Raw genomic sequence first — 18,521 nt, 5'->3', positions numbered from 1 at the left:
AAATAACTACATGGCCTTGGCCCTCCCAGCCACAGGTGATCCATAACGGACCTCGTGGAAAGTCCGGACAACCTATGGAGCTCGGCCCAACCGGTCAATCGCTCATTCAGCAGCAGCGGGCGGATTGGAGCGTGAAATTGTGACCAAAACAACTTTTCCACTTCAGGACCTTTCCGATCCTTGAAGTACTCGGCTGCGTCAGCAGCATTTCCAGCCAAATCCATGTACGTGTCCGCAGAACTCCGTAGCCGGTCCAGGGGAGCATATTTTGGATCTCCGAACTTAGTCCGCAACAAGAAGGGCTTCCCAAAAACGATATCTGCAGCTTGATTCAGCTCCCCCTTCGTCGCTCTAATTCTGGAGCGGGCTTCCTTGGCAGCCACCCGGGCCTTCTCCAGGTCCATCACCTTTGCCCGGTTTTCTTTTTCAAGAAGCCAATAACGGTCAGTAGCATCTTTTAACTCCACGACCATCTTGGCTATTTTTTCTTTGCTCTCGCAATGCATGGCCTGTTCGGCCCTTAACTCCTCGGCCGCCTTTAAAGAGGACGCTTTGCTACTCCTTGCTTGCTCCTTGGTCGGGCAAGCTCCGCTCAAAGGATCTCCACGGTGGAAGCTCCATCTGCAGTCACAACATATTAAAGATACTGGCATCATGCTGCTCTTATTATGTGACGATCACCAGAAAAATCACTCACCCTGAGCCTCGTCAAGCCACTTGTTGACAAGCACGAGGTCGGCATCTGCCGCATCGAGCTGCCGCCTTAGTTCGTCAAACCCATCAGTCCGGCTAGCCACCGGAGCTTAAACCACCTGCACATAAAGGCGGTCTGGTTATTACCTAGGACTATGATCCTCTGTTTGCCGCCGTTCTCGACGACAACCAGAGCCTCAGGGGCTACTATCTACGTGGGCATACCTAACGTATGCGGTACTTTTAAAAGCATACATTATTTCATGTACCTCGAAGCCTTTCAGCAGACTCATAAAAGCTTCATGCAACCCGCTTTCAGCGGATGAAATCCTCTCAATCACCGTACCCATTAGCGTACGATGCGCTTCCGAGACGGCAGCTTGCCTCAAAAGATCCTTCAGCACGTCCGACCGCACACTGTACGGACCCTAGCTGTCGCTCTCCTTAGGAGCCGGATACTGGGGATTCTGGGCAGCCAAAGGGTTATGCCCTATACCTAGTGGATCCGGAGATACCCTTCGCGACGACACTTCAAGGTCTCCCGCTTCTTGAGTTGGGGAGTCCAGGGGAGGCGTTTCGCTCTCCATCATCTCTGGAAGATCCCTCGAAGATGCACTCTGTTGAGAAGGGCTATGATCCGGACTACAATTTATAAGCATCGATTATTGTCTTCGGAAGGAAGATAGGATATCTTCACTATTAAGTACTTTTTGATTACTTACAGCTCGGTAGAGGGCTGATCCCCGCGCGGACATTGTGCGGCCAGAATACCCTCCGAGGTAGGACCATCTGGCGGAGATTTCTTCTCCCGTTTGGAAACCTTAGTTTCTGGATCCTCAGAGGTGGTCCTCTTCCTTCCCCGGGGAGAAAGAATGTCAGATTCTTCCCCTTGGTTATCCTCCCTCACGGAGGCGCTCATTCCCTCGATTGGAATAGATAGCGATGGAGGCTCGCTTTCGTCCTCTTTATTCCCCCTTCATCTTCCTTTGAGGGCACTAGACAAGGTGCTGGCTCGGGCATCTTTTCCAGCACCGGATTCTGCAAACCCTCGGGAAGGGGAGCCAAACACTGAATCAGCATCACCTTTGTTATCCAGTCCTGGTCAAAGAGCGTTTCTTCAAAATGATGTCATGATAAATAAAAGGACAGTGTGTTCGGCCATGAGATTACTTACTTGGGCAGCGGGGCGGTTGCACCTTAGGCCCATGTCCTCGGTGGTGTCCGGACACTCTATTTGGGGTCCAAAGAATGATTTGTACATCTCCTCGTGCGTCATGCTGAGGAAATGCTGAATAGCGCCCGGTCCTTCCGGGTTGAATTCCCACATACGGAGGGGTCGGCGTTTGCAAGGCTGGACTCGACGAACCAGCATAGCTTGCATTAGCATAACTAGACTGAAATCTCCCTCGAAGAGATCTCGGATACGGCTCCGCGGTATTGGCACGTCCTTGGCTGGACCCCAGCTTAGCCCCCTACTAATCCATGACATCAGTTGTGGTGGGGGGCCCGAGCGAAAGACGGCGGCGGCTACCCATTTGGCACTTCGGGGAGCTGTCATGTAGAACCACTCCCGCTGCCACAATCCGGACACCTCTGGAAAGGAGCCCTTTGGCCATGGAGCGTCAGCAATTTTGCTTATTAAAGCACCTCCGCACGCTGCGTACTGCCCCTCGACCATCTTCGACTTCACATTGAAGGTCTTGAGCCACAGACCGAAGTGAGGGGCAATGCGGAGGAAGGCCTCACATACGACAATGAATGATGAGATGTCAGGAAGGGAATCCGGGGCCAGATCATGAAAATCCAGCCCGTAATAGTACATAAGACCCCTAACAAAGGGATCCAGAGCGAGGCCTAGCCCTCGGAGGAAGTGGGAGATGAACACGAGGCTCTCATTGGGTTCGGGAGTAGGGACGACCTTCCCTTGGGCGGGCAGCCAATGCGTTCGGCGGTCAGATATCTGGCCTCCCTCAACTTCATGATGTCTTCCTCTGTGACGGAGGAAGGTATCCACCGGCCTTGAAGGCTGGATCCGTACATGATTGAAGGTCTGAAGTGCCTGACCTGAGCTTTGGGTGTTAGAAATGGAGGCGGGGGAAGGATTCGATTGAGCGCGGGAGGGGAAAAAGAAAAAGCCCTGCCCATTTATAAAGAGGGTGAATATCAAGCATCCCCCTCGTGGCCGTTTGAGACTCACCTAAGATCTAGGTGTCATACCAACAGGCACGGTTGGGTTACCCACGTTTGTATTGATGAGAATCTCGTGATAAGGGGAACACGATCTCTGCTTTGACAAGACGTGTCAAGAAACCGCCTCACGTTATGTGCGGAGCTGGTTGAGAAAAGCGGTTCAAATAATAACCGGGCCATGGAATGATTCATACTATGGAAACGTGTCAGCAGATTAGATTTGTGGAAGTATTATTCTCTCTACGGTGGTATGTGGAACTGATTTTGCCAGGTCAGACACTATCCTTGTATTCAAACTCTTCCATAATGTATTCGGAGGAGGAACCCGTGCCTTGCAATGTCGAAGACAACACTGCGTGCCGGACTCATCGTCATTGAAGCCTGGTTCAGGGGCTACTGAGGGAGTCCTGGATTAGGGGGTCTCCGGAAAGCCGGACTATATCCTTTGGCCGGACTGTTGGACTATGAAGATATAAGATTGAAGACTTCGTCCCGTGTCTGGATGGGACTCTACTTGGCGTGGAAGGCAAGCTAGGCAATACGGATTTGGATATCTCCTCCTTTGTAACCGACAGTGTGTAACCCTAGCCCCCTCCGGTGTCTATATAAGCCAGAGGGTTTTAGTCCATAGGACAAGATACAATCATACCGTACGCTAGCTTCTAGGGTTTAGCCTCTCTGATCTCGTGGTAGATCTACTCTTGTAATACTCATATCATCAAGAACAATCAAACAGGACGTAGGGTTTTACCTCTATCATGAGGGCCCGAACCTGGGTAAAACATCGTGTCCCCTGCCTCCTGTTACCATCCGCCTTAGACGCACAGTTCGGGACCCCCTACCCGAGATCCGCCGGTTTTGACACCGACAGTCATAGTTTGCTTTCTATCCATCAGATATAGATCGGACGGTCTATATTATAAGATGGCAGGCACACCATCATCACCAACTTGGTTTTTTCTCTACTCCCACTCCTATCAAAGACTTAGTTGGTGATGATGGTGTGTCTGCCATCTGCCATTTCTGACCATTAGATCTGCATCTAACGGCTGTAATGTAAGTAGTGGCCTTTTGCAACAATTCCCACTTCTCTGCTCTAGTTTACAAAAAAACCTTAGTATCATGAAACCAACCATATTCCTCCCTTACCTCATCAAAAAAACCCAAAGAATATATTTGGAGTGAAACATAAGATATTTTTAGTGATATGTATATCAAAACCAAACTGTTTTCTTTCAAATTTGTGAATATGTATTGTTCTACTTTGGATCCGTTGCAATGGACGTGCTCATTGCTATAAATGTTTATCTCTTGCATCATCCGCAATGAACACCTAGTGTACTGGTCCGGGCCGGATGCTCGCAGCACGATGACCTGAGTTCGAATTCTGTCCTAAACTTTAGCTTTTTATATTTTTTTAATATATACTTATTTCGCTACTGTACTGGGAGTGGAACCCACATAGTACTTAGAATAAAAGATTAAGGATGGATTTGTTTCTTTTTAACTTTCTGTACGAATCTGTAGCCAGCCCGCAAGTTATGTACACTGTAATGATAGTGGAACCGACAGAGTACTTAGAGTACAAGATTAAGGATGCAATTAACTTTTTATAGAGGGAGAATCATACACACAATTAACTCTAATTAATTGGACATGAATCTATTATTCTTCAACGGCAACCGGCAAATTTCCTCCCGTGGTCCGGAGTAGGTTTCTTGGTTTGCATGCGGGTTTAATGGAGGCGTTTGATGGAGGTGAGGAGGCGTGTTCAGCCAGGCATGTAGTGGGTGGCGCAGTACTAATCGATTTGACAACTACTAGTATTTTATAAAATAGAAAGAAGAGTATTAGAGATAGAGACAAGAGTAGAGATAGAGACTAGGGAGGAGCACCATGTAATGCTTCATGTGCTACTCTCGCGCTCCATTCGGCAGCCGCAATGTCCACTACAGCCACTCCCTCATGCGCTCTATTCGGCGGGCAATGTTGAAATTTGGGGAGTGCACTCGCGCGATTGCTGGTAGCGATGACTTCACCGACGACAACTTCTTCCCCGACCTCGGCAACCTCTTCCTCAATGACATGGGCGACAACCTCAATGCCAACGGTGCTGCTTCCATTACACCGTATGTGTTTCTGTCCTTCCTATTTGAAATCTTGGTAGAATTCATGTCTCTAGTCTATGTCCTAGATTCAATCTATTCATCTACTATGCTAGTCTACAAGATTAGTTTAATCTCTGTTATAGCCGTCATGATTTATTTTGTGCTTATTCGGACTAAATCTCGTTTCATGGACGGCCTAGTCGATTCCTCCAAGGAGCCCTTCGTCTACTGCTACGACTGCCCGATGCCATTTTGGGGCTCGTCGGCGGACCTCGTGCGTCACCTCACGCAGGCGTCCGTCTATCACTACTGGTATGCGGCGAATAATGTCAAGTACGAGGCGTGCTACCCATTCGTCGTGCCGGAGTTGCTGGAGGATCACCGCCGCCTACTAGTTTTGGAGGAGGACGGAAACATCTTCCTCTTGATTGTGGGCACTGGCGAGGCCCGCGCAGGCCGCCACCTGCTAGTCTCGGAGGAGGACCGCAGCGTCTTCCTCTTGATCGTGGGCACCAGCGAGGCCCGCGCAGGCTGCCTCCCTGTCTATGTAGTGTATGTTAGGGGCAACGCCGCTGACAATGACACTAACACGAGGCCGATGTACGAGTGCATGCTCACTATTACTGCCCCTCAGAGGTACGTGGGCGCTCACACCCGCTCCATGATGCTCACTGGGACTGTGCCGAGCTGGGACTTTCCCGCCGATGTGGACATGGAATATGCATGGTATGATTCCCCCACAACATGGTGCACGGGGACTCCAAGGAGGTTCACTTGGACACATGCATTACCTAGTTAAATGATGATCATTAGTCTTTGCTCAATGTAATCTGCTGTCTAAGCATTTGGAGACTTCTTATTTATATAGTATAGAACCTTCCATGCATGATCTTGCACTATTAGAGTATCGCGCTTGAATAAAAGTTTATCCATTTATGGTTTAGTCTAGAATCTTCCATGTATGCTTTTTCTCCAATAGAGTTCTCGCTTGCCATTTGTGAGTTTAAATAAGAATTTTTACTACAGTACGGGTGAAAGACTTATGATGAACAATTTCTTACCTCTCCTCTGTCCCCTTCCAAGTCATCTGGATTTAATCCCTCCATCTAGGTGTATAAGAGCATGGTTTATACTTAATAGTATAGCCAGCTGTTGACTATAAGAAAGTGCCATGTCATCTTTAGCCAACATGTATAACAATCGATACTAAAAAACTAATTCTTAAAGATCATTTCTTGCAAAGCACAATATAAGTGTTATTTCTTCACAAGTTATGGATGCAGGTTGAACAGTTGAACGCTTTTTTTGCAAAAGATACTTTTTGTATCTATTTCACCCGGATGTTTGTGAGCTCTAGAGATGAAATAATATCCGAAGAAACATATCGATACCCGTTACGCATGAGATGACCCCCACATCCTTTGTCAAAATAAAGAACTCCCCGATCAATGCATTTCACTGTTCCGTGCAATGCACGGGCACCTTACTATAGATTATTACGACCAAAAATTTAACTAACATTATATATGGTATGATCAAAGCTTATGCAAGTCACCTCAAATTATATCATTGAAAACTTTGTTCAAATATGAATCTAACGATATAGTTTTTGTTGACATGCACTAACATGTTGCCACTTAAATCTTTAGTCAAATTCAATGGGGGACTAATAAACCACGACCGATCTAGTACTAGTTTAGAGGGCGGCACTGCACGGGAGTCTCACCCCACTTGTGGCGCGGCAATAAAGCTGTCATATCACAAAACCCCACCACTCCCAGCAATAAGTGGCCTGGTAAAATAAATGGACAATCAACCATCACATGGTCTTTTTGCATTTCATCTCTCTGCATTTACTTTCTCTGGTTCATCTCGCACACTCGATCCCTTGCTACTACTCCTAGGGCCAGTTCTTTTGGCAGCTTAAAAGATAAGCCGTCTCTTCCCCAGCTTTTCCCATAAGACTAGTCATAGTGGAGAGTAACATTAAGGCACCTCACTCATTTCTTTGGGTTTCTAAGCTACTAGTACCTCCATCCTGGTTTATTCCTCACCATTCTAATTTGTGCTAAATTTTGACCAAAGATTTAACTGATAAAATGTTAGTGCATGTGACATGCCCAAACATTTCATTAGTTAAATTTATGGTCAAAATTTGACACAGATTACAATGGGGACCAATAAACCAAGACAGAGGTAATAGTTATGGGACGGAGGTAGTAGTAGTGAGGAGTACTAATCTAGAAGCCTAAAAGAACTGGCCCCTGGTACCCCTGGTAGTAGTACTCAAGTTGGAATTCCAACTGCACGGCACAACTTCTTAGGCAAAAAATTCGATACAGGGTGTAGGAAGCGGTTTGGGAATTTGCATGCCTTACCGACCAGTGAGATACTCCGTACAAAGTACGATAGAGAAATAACCACAGAGAAGGAAGCTAAAAGTAAACAATCAAACGAGCATTTTTGCATTTGTTTTGCATTGAATCGTTTCACAAGCTTGACTAGTGTTGTTTTTCTACTTTTACAAAAACCACATCGTAATGTTAAAATGTGGATTTACACGTACATAAGTAATAGTAGTACTCCCTTTGTCTAGGTGTATATGTCTTCCCTCCTTGGTCACGGTGCACAACCAAAGATGAATTATTCACTTGGACGGAGGGAGTAGCATAGTCTGCAAGCATGTATAGAGAGAGACGTGTAGTGCGATAGTATGTAGTAAAGTTTGTGCTATATGCACGTACTTACAAAATGCGTACAGATACACAAGGTTTCCAAACTTTTCCTTTTACATACTTAATTAAGGACGCTTATAATTCCCGAATGTTCGGGATTTATCATTTGCGTCCCAAAACTAATGAGATTGCCTTACGAAACTAAATTATATTCCTAATAAAAGCCGCAACGCTCGCAGGAGTGCTTGCGGCGCGCCACGAGTGCTCTGGTGCGCGGCCGTTTCCCAGCGCGTTGACACAACGTCTCTTCCTCGGCCTCACAAATCCTGAGGTGCTGATTGGCGGCTTGCCGGTAGGCAAGCACGATACCGGTGTGGTGATCCGGCACCAACAATTACTCCTCCTCGCTAGAAGCGTGCACCCGGTCCACATACCACCAAGCGTAGATGAGGCTCTTGGGACCGACTGCACTTAGGGCTTTGGCATGGGCATCCTCCGCCACCCTCATGACGCTCGCACGATCCTTCTGCCAAAGAGCCTATTGCCTAACTCTCTCGGGCGCGACATAGGCCTACCAGGCAGCTTGCCCTGTGGCGCGCTTCTCTTCCTCGGCCTTCTTCTCCGCCTCTATTTTGGCGCTCTCTGCCGGAGGCAAAGCCTCCCACAAGGCGACATCCATTTATTTCCAAAGCTCCTCAAGGTTGGGGGGCTCGGCGGGCGGCGCGGCATTCTCCTCGTAGCGGGGAGCCGACGAGTCCTCCGACACGTGTGCTGGCGAGATTGGGAACGCCGACGCGTCCACCTCGACACATCACAACGAGGAGCGGAACACCGACGCATCCTCCTCGACTAGTGGCAGTGTGGAACGGAACGGTGACGCATGACCGTCCACGCGGTATAGCGAGCGGCGCCTAGGGCTCGGGAGGGGTGATGCCATGTTGGTCGACGTGAGAGGGAGGGGGAGGAGATAGCGATGAACGTGAGCATTCTTCTGAATGCCGTGGGAGGCGTAGTATTTATAGCGAGCAATGGCACACCTACATAAGATATGGGCTGAGCTGCACTGACTTAACTACATGTCCAGTTGCGTCACTGACATGTGGGCTAGATGCGTGTTGGGCCAACATGTCAGTGACCCAATGCACTTGCAGTTAAGTAACTAAAGCAACTATGTGGGCATATTTGTTGGAGTAACTTACGGGTGAGGGAAGGGGTGGAAATATTGCTGGTCACAACGGATTGGACGAGCGCAGGGGGAGGAGAGTCATGCATGCAAAAAATTTTCCACACGGGGTGGAGTGGTGGGACTGCCGGAGGGAGAAGGAGAGTCAAGCAGGCGTTCAAATTTCAAGGTGCACTAAATTATTGCATGCGATGAATAAGGTTGGCCATAGTGGTGGTAATGTCATACTCCCTCCTTTCCGATTTATAGGGCTCAATTTGAAAATCTCTTCAACCAAGGTAGATGATGAATGGTGGAATTAATTTTGAAGTTTGCAAAAGTACTTAATTAGTACTCTCGTTTTCTCAAAAATTTGTGTAAACCGATGCCTTAATTACATCACATGCATGCATGACCACTCCTATAAAATTCTCAGTTTATGGTGATGGTGTGTCTACCTCTGGACAACGTGAGCCGTTCGATCTACTTGGGACCAACGGCTGAGATGTGTGTGCATGGAGACATGGCCTTGCCACCGAAGGTAGCAGATATTTACCCACTTCTTCCACTTTATAAAATACGAAACTACTAATTCCAGCCTCATTTCCTTTCTGGTTCATCTCCTTGCATTCTTGTCGGCGGCAGCAAAGGTTCCTGAAGATGGAGTCCAGACTCTAGAAACTACTATAAAAACTATTCGACCACCTTTATCCTGGTAAGAGTAGGTGAAAATTTTGAATCGAGCCCTTTAAACTAGAAGGGAGGTAGTAGTACTCTAATAGCTAACCTTGTTGGGATGACTAGATAGGACATGGCATGCACTGGACGGAGGAACTAGTCTACATTGTGCATATAAGTTTTATCTGAAGTCAATGTACCTCTACTTTGACCAAACTTAGAGAAAAATATATCAATATTCACAATGTCAAATCAATATTTTTATACTCATTATAAAATGTAGTTTCGTAAAATATATATTTGGTATTGTAGATATTGATATTTTTAGTATAAATTTGGTCAAAAACTTTGCAAACTATGGCTTGACACAAACCTTACGTGGAGTAAAAAGGACCAGAGGGAGTATCATGCATGCGGAGTAGGCAAAAAAATTGCTCGTTTATAGCCAATCGAAGTCTCAAAGGCCATGACCGCGCGAGGGAGGCGAAGGTCGTGGGAGGCCCGCCAATTGACGAAATTAAGTGAAGTTATATCCATGCACCGTCATGGTATGCGAACACGCAGAAGCTATACCGCCAGGCATACGATATGGGTCTAGTAGACATGACATCGACTGGGTCCCGCATAGTACTCGAGAACTATTTGGGGGCATGCAGCCGTTTTATCCACCGGGCAAGCCAACAACCCCACGCCGTTCGGACGCCCTACTCGTCCCTGTCTTCTACCTTACAACTGTTCGCTCCTAGTCGTCATGTCCTTTCACATTACACCAGTTCAACTTCTCCTAACCCGCCTCCAAAATCCATGGCCTCCCAAATCTCCATGATTGCCACTGAGTACCATGTTAGAGCCATCACCAGCGATGAGTTGATCGTCATCTACACCCGTAGATCCGCAAAGGTGAGAGCATGCCTTGCTTGCTTCCTACGCATGTTCAACAGTTCAAGGGATGAGTGAGTCACTGGGCTAGATGTTGAGTACACTACAGTCCTGGAAAGCGAGAAGATTCTAAAGGAGGCAGAGAAGAAGAAGCCCGTCGTGATCCAGGTTTGCATACATAACACTTGCTTGGTCTACCACATATGCCATGCCAACGTTGAGTGCCAGGATTTTAAGAACTTCCTCAAGGATGAAAGAGTGAAATTCATTACTATAGACTTTAGTAATGACAGGATTGTCTTGGGTCGGATAGGCCTCATTGTAGGCCAGCCCTTCGATCTCCAGAAGGCAAGCCTAGTGCCCTCCTCTGAGCCTTCAATGCTGACCCTGGCAGCAGCCATGATTGATCCTTCGTACGCTCAATAGAAGAAATATCACCACGAGTATCATCATGCTTTGGAATCGAAGACAATAGATGAAGTCCACATCCTGTACGCAGCAATGGATGCCTACCTTTGTTTAAATATCTATAAGGTTTGGATGAAGAAGCAGAGCCCAGTGTTCGGTTCATGGAAAGAAGCATCGACGAAGAGGAAGAGGAAGAGGAAGAGGGACAAGGACAAAGTCAAGGACATGGACTTAGACTCCAAGTAAGGTGGCAGTGCCACCGCTCGTGCTGGTTCTACTGCGATGTCAAGCGGACTAGTTGCTTAGTTTTATTTTAGGGGTGTGCTGTGTTGTGCCCTAGCAGAATTATGTTTATGTTCTTTCTCGTTATTTTAACTCTTTAGTACGTAGAATAGTACTAGTAAGTCTTACTATTATTCTTCTTGTAGTTGGTACTACTGCTCGTATCTTTGTGTTCCTACTGTACTTAATACGTTCGTACTAGTAGTATAATTTGGGTCAGTCGATTTGTGAAAGAAGTTCGACGAAGCGAAGGAAGAAGACGACAGAGAAGCTTCCCCAGTATCTATATTAGGGTGGCAGGGTGCCCATGATCTATCTTATGAGTGTTGGGTGAGGAATGCAGTTTGCCACAAAAAATGGATCGTTCCCGGGGTATAACGGACAGCGGTGGTGGGGGGAGCATGGCGGTGGCAGGCGGTTTAGTGGAGGGCGGGGCGGCGGCGGCAGGCGGTTAGGCGTGTGGCGGGCTGGCGGCTCGATTCCTGAGAGAGAAGGTGAACAGTGCATCAATTTTGGAGATTGAAGAAGCCCTTCTGGCCATCCATGTTGCATCCAATGGCTCACAAGAGTTGACTGACCCAAATTGCTCCTTTAGATTGTAGGATCCACGTGCCATTCAAGGTCTCAAAGGTAGATTCCACGTCCGCACCCTGTTTGCAGGCTCAGCGCAGGCACGACTGGCTTCCACCGTGACAACCACCATGCGTGCCTCCTCCGCACGGGCGGAGACGATAATGACACGCTAGCTGCTCCTCGCTGGCGCGCTGGAGCACGCACTCGTCCTCCTCTTTGTACGCTGCATGCATACACGCGGCTCCACCAGGTGCTCGCGTGCTTGGCAGCGCGGCGGCATCGCGTGGAGCGACTATAGACGATGTGAGTGGGCGAGCATTCGGCTTCATGGCACAGGGATGGCGGAGACATGGCGGTGATGGAAGAGAAATGGTTGGTCGAAGCAGGCGGGCGCCGACATGCGCAACGGCGGCGGTGACATATTGATGAGTGTGCATATGGGAGCTTAGTTTAGTTTTATATAGGGTTGGTCAAACTTAAAAGGAAATCGTACTACTACACATAAACATTAGACTGAGGCAACGCTTATATTAGTCACCACAGCCACGCTAAAGAATCCTGTGCAAGCACGTGAACCGCGGCCGCGCGGATCAAACGGTGCGTCACCTGTTGCGCTCGAAGTACATCCACCGAACCTTTTTGTGTGTGTGAAAACAATCCCCGAATATTACTCAACTTTTTTTCCTAGAAAAGTTCTTCATGCTATAATATTTGCATATATTAGAATTTAGCTTCTTTTCGTGTTTATTTGGATTTGGACGTTTTAGGTGCGCCCTAGTTTTTTTAATACTGATTTTGTGTGTGTAACTGAGAGAGAACGTGTGTATGTGTCCATATGTATGTTGTGGTGGAAGGGCAATGTGGAGACGGTGTGCGCGTGATAGAGACATAGAGAGGTGTGAATGTGCAAATGATCATGCATGAGCGAGACATAGAGAAATGCCGATATGTTTTGTATACATGAGGGAACGGTCTTCTATTTGTACTTGTGTGTGTGCGAGAGAGAGAGAGAGAGGAGCATCCGTAACATATCAACCATCTCTCTCGATTCGTACGTCCCTCGCACGATTGCATGTAACACATGCATCAACGCACACATTTTGACACCCTCACCCGGCCCCTGCCCACCTCAAGGCCCGCACATTGCTCTCTATCTCGCACGCACAATATCTTCGTGAAAACCCTATTTAGCATGTAGATTTCTGTCACATACACACACATTTCTCTCCACAGGTTTGATTTCTCTCAACATCTCACACACATACACACACACACCGCACACACACTCCCCCTCCCCGAGCACACAATTCATCCTCATCCAAGGTTATATGCCATCCACTCTCGCTTGTGCTTCTCTGCACCCCAGCTTGCACACCACCTCAATCTTCAAAGAGGGCATTGAGGAGATTGAAGACAGGGACCACATTGCACTAGAGAATGCTTGGCCATTTGGAAGTAGGATGATGTGACGACGGTTGACTGACTCCTTCCCCCCTCTCTCTCCCGCACAAAATTACCAATCCCTCTCTCTCCCGCACAAAATTATCAATTCCTCAACCCACAGGATCCTTCCCCTCTCGTCCGTGTTTTTCCAGCTCTCTCATCAAACTTGTTGTCTCTTCTCCTTCCACGTTTACAGAATCTAGATGCACACGCATATCACATATATTACATGTCTCCATATTTCTAATAGACCTAACTTCTTCATCTCTCTTTCTCTCTCTATCTCTCTCTCTCTCGTTAGGTTTTTCTCCTACTCTCTCGCCCACATACATACAATCTTTCCCGCACTATCTGCTCCATCTTCCCAAGCTCTCTCTACACGTTTCATTCACACGTTGGGATGTGTTCAAAATGTTGCTTTTATAATGGATGATATAGAGTTATGGTTGGTTTTGTTGCATCCTACAAAGTAATAACTATGAAATGCATTTAGATTCTCATTTGACTGGGATTATGTGAGTTTGAGCATATTGTGAAGTACTAAAGACCTCTTATACATCTTGGAATTCAACAATGATTGTAACTATTGAATTGTATTGACCATTACATTCGAAGTTAGTAGCCTAATATATTTATTTCACAATTACAACAAATGATTAATTCACTACAAACTAAGAAAACAAATGTGTACTCCCTCAATTTTTATTTAAGTTGGCATATTAGCATTGGTCAAAGTCAAGTTTTGTAAACTCTCAGAAAGTTTATAACAAAAAATATTAACATATACAATAACCAATAAAGACCATTAGATTCATTATTGAATGTACTTTCACATCATACATATTTGTTATGGTAAATGTTTATATTTTTCTATAAACTTGGTCAAACTCTAGGCAGTTTGACTTTGGTCAAACCTAATATGCAGAGTTAATAAAAATGGAGGGAGTACTAGTAGTTACTAGTACTACTAACTACTAGTACTACTCGCTAGTTGCTTAGCCCAATCACCCAACACGCCACACGGGGAGTTCAGTGTCACAAATTTTTGAGGTCGGCGAGAAGTGTGAAGTTACCATCATAGCCCTCGGATCAGGCCTACAGATGACGCTTGGTAGGGTCTGTTTTGGTAACTTCGGGTTCACCCTACCAAGCCAACCCCACCCCGACATCTAGAGTAGTACACCTGAATACTCCCCATCTTCTATCCCCACTGCAAAATAGAATTCTCCACGGCACCGCAGCCTTCGTGCTCCTCCCCTTCTACATTGGCGCACTCGTCCACCGCAGCACATCTGCCTCCTCGACGACCTCGTACGCCGCACTGGAGCCGGTCCACCGCTGTCATACATAGAGCCTCTTCCCCGGCACTGTCTTCCACGGCCTCGGATCTGTGTAACGTCTCAATTTTCAATTAGCATGTTATACATAGGTCATCATATGCATATCATGTTTTATCTGCAATTTAGGAGTGATCCTAGAGACATTAAGCAACTCAAGGACCCAAGGATAGAGTTGGAGGTTTCACAAATTTTTATATTTGATTTTTTTTCAAATTTGAAAAGAGGATCCAATTTGATTTTAATATTTTTTCTCTCCAATTATTTCCAATATTAAAAATAACAGAGTGAAGATAATACAACTTCTTCAAAAGAGAGGAATATTGGAGGAGAAAATTTAAAATCAATTTTATATCTTATTTGGATTTTATTTGCTATTTTATTTGAATTAGAAAAATATGGATTTTTTGAAAATTGCATTTTTAGGCCAGAAAAATGTTCACTTTGTTCTAAATATTAGGTTTAGATGGTGAAAATTGTTTCTGGAATTTTTAGAATTTTTTAATATTTTATTAGTATTTTCTTCGGGAAAATTTTATTTTAGAAAACTAAAAAAACTTCCTGCCCGGCTGGGCCGAAGGCCCAGCAGAGCAGGCCGGCCCGCGTCGCCAGCCGCCTTCCTCCCGCGCGAGGAGCCCAAGCCACCGCCGCCGTCCGAGTCCGGCCGAGGCACGACTCCCGAGCCAACCTGGCACCCCCTTCCCCAAGCATGGCCGCCCCCTCAGCTTTTAAAAGTGAGCCGCCGCCCCTCCTCCTCACCCCAAGCCGTCGCAGCCGCCGCCTCCTTGCCGCTACCGCGCTGCCGCAAGCCGCCGCCTGTTGCCGCCGCTGCCATCTCGCCGGAGTCACCGGACCCGTCCCCGTCGTTAACCGGTATAAAACCATCCCGGTTCGCTGGTTCGTTTCAGATTTTTTTTGGTTCCCTTGGTTTTCTCCCGGTTTATTTTTAGGTTAGGGGTTTTTCTCGGTTTTTTCCGATCTGTTATAATGAGCGAACACTCTCTGTTTAGTTCTTTTAACAAACGAATTCATTTGTTTAGTTCAGTTAGTGAACGGTCGTTCGTTATGGTTTTTCTTTTATTTTACTTTCAGCCAAGGACCTATCCGCGATTACTTTTCTCATAGATTAGTCCCTGATCTTCAAACCCTCGCAACTTTTTGCTCGCTTGTGCAAATCCAGTGAAACCAATGCCAAAACCTTCGTCTTGTTCCCCTCTTTCAAAATAATCAACTTGAACATGATTTTGATAATTTAAAATTCGTTTTGAAGAAGATTTGAATTTGAATTTCTTTTGATCGTAGTTTGAGTTCCGTCCCTCCGATTCGATTGATTCTTTTTGCAAATCGAAGCTCTTCAGTTGAACTTTCAATTTGGATCTCTTCATTTGAGTTTTACCCTTGCATCCTGTGCTTGAGTGCTTATGTATGTTCTCGTTTGTTCATGATAGAGTTTCCGGAGTGCGAAGCATGCTACTACGAGTCACTAGGGTTTTCAGGTCATCAGCAAGGCAAGTAACACTTTGATCATACCCCTGATTACCCAGTTGTATGCATTAGTTTAAATCCTCAAACACTGCATGGTTAGGACTTGAATACTTGTGGGTATTGGGAAGTAGTGACGAGGTAGAACCTATTGTCTTTATTTCAAACCCTGGGAGTTACTTCTGCGTTATGCTTATACTGCTATGCTATGCTCGGATACGTGGTTTGGGTTTGAGTGATCCATGACAGATGTGAGAGTTTTGATTAATGGTTAAACTTAAGGTGGCTAATTCAATACACATTTGGGTGGATTGGTTGAGGCACCCTGGAGCACCCAGTGGTTCTCAAGGCACCTGGAGCAATCCAGTTTTGTCCTGGGATATCCCGGAATACCCGTGTGATCATTCTATGGTTTGCCACCTAGGCTCAAAGGGATCATAAGATTATTCATGCTGGAAACTTCCGTGTGCAGCCACAAGCCATATTGGGCTCTGGCATAATTGAGTATGTTGCGTGACCTCTTTGAGTGGTAGGCTAGCAGTTGTAGGGGATGTAGGTGGTACTGTCTACCCAGAGTAAAGAGTTAATGCTTCTAAAAGACTGTGTCTTAGTCATCCGTTTCTCAAACACCATGTAGTGCGAGAAATCCAACGGAAAAGATCGAGTCTTGTGGGGAAAAGTGTGCAAACCTCTGTTGAGTGTATAAACTAATCATGGCCAGCCGTGTCCCTGGTTATGGACATCTTGAGTATCTGGTACTTGAATTATTGATTTGATCTCATCACTCTACTTAATTAATTTGTTGGGTTGATGATTTATTAATTTGGGATTGAGTTGGAGGAACCTTCTCAATGTTTTCAACAAACTTTGTAGTTAAATAAAATATATTCCTTTGTTGTAGGGAAAAATTAGCTTTCTGCAAAAATAACCATAGAGCCTCCACCAGCCAAATATGCATATAGTGATAGCTCTTACATGTTCATTGCTCTATAGTGTTATTTTGCCAGCATATTCCATGTGCTGACCTAGACAGGCTGCAACGTATTATGTTGCAGAGTTTTTAAACAAAGAGTAAGGTGCGCTAGGTCGTTGTTGTGCACTAAACTATGCCGTTGGAGTTGATGGACTCATTTACCTTCGAAGCTTCCGTGGTTATCTTATTTAGATGGCCTTCAGCATTATCATCCAGGAAAGGCCAATGTCATAGCAGACACTTTGAGCCGGAAGAGTTATGTCAATACCCTCGTAAGCGGAGGATTACCATATGAGTTAGTCGATGATGTCAAGGAACTTTGTTTGGAGATAGTTCCAAGAGGTTTTTTGCAACAATGGAGGTTCAGTCTACGTTATTGGAAAGATTCGAGAAGCTTAGAAGGATGATAAGGACATTGCTGAGATAAAGGAGAAAATGAGCAAAGTCAAAGCCAAGGGTTTTCCTGAGGATGAGCACGAAACCTTATGGTTTGAGGATCATGTTTGTGTGCCCAATAATGCGAAGATCAGGAAGTTAATACTTCAGGAAGCCCATGACTCGCCATACTTAATTCACCCCGGAAACACCAAGATGTATTGGGATTTGAAGGAACGTTTCTGGTGGACAGGAATGAAGAAGGATATTGCCGAGTATGTAGCAGTATGCGATGTATGTCAGAAAGTGAAGGCAGAACATCAGAAGCCAGCCCGGATTACTACAGCCTATGCCAATACCAGAATGTAAGTGGGACAAGCTTGGCATGGATTTCATCGCCGGATTACCCAGGACACGATCGGGATATGATTCAGTCTGGGTAGTAGTTGATCGCTTGACCAAAGTAGCTCACTTTAAACCAGTAAAAACCACATATACAAGCGCGAAGTTGGACAATATATATATGACCAGGATCGTATGTTTGCATGGACTTTTGAGGACCATCGTATCAGATAGAGGGACACAATTTACCTCAAAGTTTTTGAATCGGCTGCACCAGACTTTGGGTACTAGGCTAGGGTTCAGTACATCCTTTCATCCACAGACAGATGGACACACGGAGAGAGTTAATCAGATTCTGGAGGACATATTGAGAGCTTGTGCGCTAGATTATGGATCTAGTTGGGATGACAATTTTCCTTACGCGGAGTTCTCCAGAACAATAGTTATCAGGCTAGTTTGAAGATGGCACCTTTCGAACCCTTGTATGGAAGGAGGTGCAGGACACCGTTAATGTGGGATGAAGTCGGAGACCGTTAGTTGTTTGGACCAGATTTAATCAAGGTATCCGAAGAGAAGGTTAAGTTGATTCGATATAGACGGAAGGTAGCTTAGTCCAGGAAGAAGAGTTATGCAGATACAAAACGCAAGGAGGTAGTCTATGAAATTGGAGACCGAGCATATCTTCATGTGTCACCTGTTGGAAATATGCCCTAGAGGCAATGATAAATTGATTATTATTAAATTTCCTTGTTCATGATAATCGTTTATTATCCATGCTAGAATTGTATTGATAGGAAACTCAGATACATGTGTGGATACATAGACAACACCATGTCCCTAGTAAGCCTCTAGTTGACTAGCTCGTTGATCAATAGATGGTTACGGTTTCCTAACCATGGACATTGGATGTCGTTGATAACG

The sequence above is a fragment of the Triticum urartu genome, chromosome 2 (genome assembly GCF_003073215.2).
Source record: "Triticum urartu cultivar G1812 chromosome 2, Tu2.1, whole genome shotgun sequence".
In the NCBI taxonomy this organism is placed as follows: Eukaryota; Viridiplantae; Streptophyta; class Magnoliopsida; order Poales; family Poaceae; genus Triticum; species Triticum urartu.
Note: the sequence above shows the minus strand (reverse complement) of the source record.